Here is a 3,445-nt window from a genome sequence, read left to right on the forward strand (position 1 = left end):
AATGGATGAATGCATTTGATGCAGTAAGAAGTACGGTAACTACCTTTGTTTAAAATACAAAGAAATTGCTATTGTGCATTGTTCTATATGATAAAGGAATACAGATTTGTTAAAGTTTGTTTATTATTGATTAGTAGTACAGTGAAACCTCTGAATAACGGACACCAACGGGACATGAATTTTTGTCCGCTATTGAGAGGTGTCCGTTACAGAGAGGTTACAGAAATTTACTTTCTCACAATGGTAATTGTATGCAGTAATATATAGTAAATGCATTATGTATGAGCGTAGATACGGAAAATTCAATATGAAAATACTCTATTTAGTACGTATTTGAATTACTGGGAGGGATGAAGGAGAAATTCATTTCTGTTAAATATTATTATTACTGGAGAATGTGTTAATACATTAGTTCTTTGGCGGAATGGATGAAAAGGCAAGTTATTGGAAGCGCATATGTTTATTGACCCAGTCCCAATCACAAAGAATATCCTCTTAGTAAAAGTGAAAAGGAAGCCGCGAAAACCCCAAACCCAGACTTGTTCCATTATCATACGTAAAAGAAAAATGTTGCTTTTCCAAAAACGTAAGAGAGGAGACATTGTTCGTTGAAAATGTTATTGTAAAACAAACAATATTTTGTTATTTAAGAAATTGTCGGGAAAGATGCAAGGCCTAGATGAAAAAGGACTAAATTTGTTAGGGAAGGGAAGATCTTTTGCATGGAATTCTTGGCCTTACGACTGACCCTGCATGAGTGTTTTTACTTATTGAAGTTTTTCTAGGATTTCCATCAGAAAACAGTTTATTGCGGGCATAAACAAAGAAGAATTTCAAGTTCAGTTTGAAGCTGTTCTGTTTGATGGTTCACCAGGTCTATACTCATGATAGATACACTTGTGTGGAGGAGACTTTTCTGTCTCCTGTAATACACCGTATATCGCAGAACCGAGAAAAATTCCTGTCCGTTATGAAGAGGTTATTGAAACGTTTGGGGGAAAAAAGGACTGTCCGCGTCCGTATCTGAGAGTGTCCGTTAAAGAGAGGGTTTTGTTCCGTAAGAGAACATATAATTTTGCCGGGACAAAAAACTCTGTCCGTATTATAGAGGTGTCCGTTAAGGGAGGTTTCACTGTATTTAATTAAATGGGATGCCCTGATACCCCACGTTTTCACTTTAGTATTTTTTAAGTATATACCAGGGTTAAAATACCTAGAATTGATAGTTCAATCTTGGGATGACATTTTTAGAGGACGATTTTAAGCAGAAACAGTTCATGCAACACTGTTTATGTTTCCTTATATAGAAAGTGTCCCAACAGAAAAAAAGAAATCAAATTGACTGAGATGAGACATTTACAAGAATAATAAGTTAGCGACTGAAAACGTGTTGAATTCCCGGAAGGAGCAGATAATAGCTAGTTGGTATTGCAGCTCAGGAGGTAGTTACGTTAAGAGATAGTGAATCCTGGTCTAGAAATAGTACATGTCTATCATAGTGAAGCATATTATCACCAAACTACTGTACAGTACATTAACATCGAAATAAGCAAATTCATTGTTCTTCCAGTGAGAGTAAAATGTTCAATTTCAACGTTGGTTAGTTACGTAACTTACAATTAATACTAGAATTAATGGTAAAATGCCATTTTTATCTATTTTTATAATCTTGTGAGAAAAATGCAAATGAAATGCCTTTCGTCGCTTTTTATTTTTGCATTTTTAAAGTCCATTATTATTTATTTATTTGGCATGCTGCGTACCATTTGAACAACTATACTACCATGACTTCGGGGCTGTAACATTACAACGGTCCCATGGTGTAATGGTTAGCACTCTGGACTCTGAATCCAGCGATCCGAGTTCAAATCTCGGTGGGACCTTGATATTTTTTTTCTTATACCTTATCCACCCGACTGGTTAAATCTTATACCAATGACCAACATATTATCGGGTTTCACAAATTTATTTATTTGATATAAACGGAAAGAAGTTAGGAATTGATATAAATAAAGTTGGTCTTACTGTGTTAGTTCTCTGAATCATTCTTTCAATTTTCTAGTTAAATTGGTCAAGTCAAGTCAATAAAATTTGTAAGAGAGTACATACATAGTGCCCTTCATATAGTCGAAATGGTAAAAAAGATCCTTCTGATAATAATATTCACATTAATTGTTACTATGATACTGCTCACGTTAATGCAACAGAAGCCTTACAAGGAAAGGGGAATTAAATACAATCGCAAGTCTTACAAGGAAAGGGGAACTAAATACAATCGCAAGCCTTACAAGGAAAGGGGAACTAAATACAATCGCAAGCCTTACAAGGATAGGGGAACTAAATACAATCGCAAGCCTTACAAGGAAAGGGGAACTAAATACAATCGCAAGCCTTACAAGGAAAGGGGAACTAAATACAATCGCAAGCCTTACAAGAAAAGGGGAACTAAATACAATCGCAAGCCTTACAAGGAAAGGGGAACTAAATACAATCGGAAGCCTTACAAGGAAAGGGGAACTAAATACAATCGGAAGCCTTACAAGGAAAGGGGAACTAAATACAATCGCAAGCCTTACAAGAAAAGGGGGACTAAATACAATCGCAACCTCGGAATATGTTGAGATTGATCACTATGAAATGTGGTTTGGACCAAACGAAAAGTAGTTTAGACTCAATATTAAGTTATAGGTCCATGTCTCACATTGGTGGATCTAGAAATTGTTTTTTTGGGGGGGTGGAATAAAATAATTTAGAATAACAGTGAAACTCATTTTTGCTGCTCAAATTTGATAGTAATGTATAATACACTTGCATATAATTAAAATTAGGCTACTTCATGAAGTGGCATTATTTGATATTCTACCTCATTTATTTAAAAAGTTTATTTTCTTAATATTGTTACATTGTTCAATGTATCTCATTGTAATATTTTTTTCTGTATTCTTAATGAGCTAGGATTAAAAAGCAAATTTTCGGGAGATATACAAAATACTTTGTAACAAAGAATACATATCACAAACTTCACGTGAAAACAGAACTTAAAAAATACAAAATTTTTATATATCCTTGCTTCACTCATACAGAAATTGCAATCTTCTGGAATGTTTCTGGGCGAAGAGATCCACTACTTCAGACACATCAATTGTAATATCCTTGTCAATGCGCCGTGTGGACTTTGTGGTGGACAAACAGCGTGCTAGTGTGTTTTCTCGGGGTTCCCCCGTTTCCTTCCACTTTCTTCATTCCACCATTTCACTCATTTCTCATCATCACCGTCTCCTTTAGCCTAACCGTCATAATCGTGGGACGTAAAACTTAAAGATTTCATTTCATTTTCATTTTCATTAGGGCTAAACTACTAAGTCTGTCTTGACTCCTCGTTGTTCTCAGATAGGATTTTACTAATTTTAGAGTAGAAAAACTTCTTTCTGCAGAACATGTTTTT

The 3,445-nt window shown here is 34.9% G+C and overlaps 1 non-coding gene across 1 annotated transcript; it reads left to right on the forward strand.

Annotated features, from left to right (window-relative positions):
* Window positions 1-1,811: 1,811 nt before the first annotated feature.
* Window positions 1,812-1,883, forward strand: TRNAQ-CUG (transfer RNA glutamine (anticodon CUG)). The gene has a single exon. It is a non-coding gene; the product is annotated as a tRNA-Gln (tRNA).
* The last annotated feature ends 1,562 nt before the right edge of the window (window positions 1,884-3,445 follow it).

This window comes from Thermobia domestica, chromosome 8 (genome assembly GCF_964235325.1).
Source record: "Thermobia domestica chromosome 8, izTheDome1.hap1.1, whole genome shotgun sequence".
NCBI lineage: Eukaryota > Metazoa > Arthropoda > Insecta > Zygentoma > Lepismatidae > Thermobia > Thermobia domestica.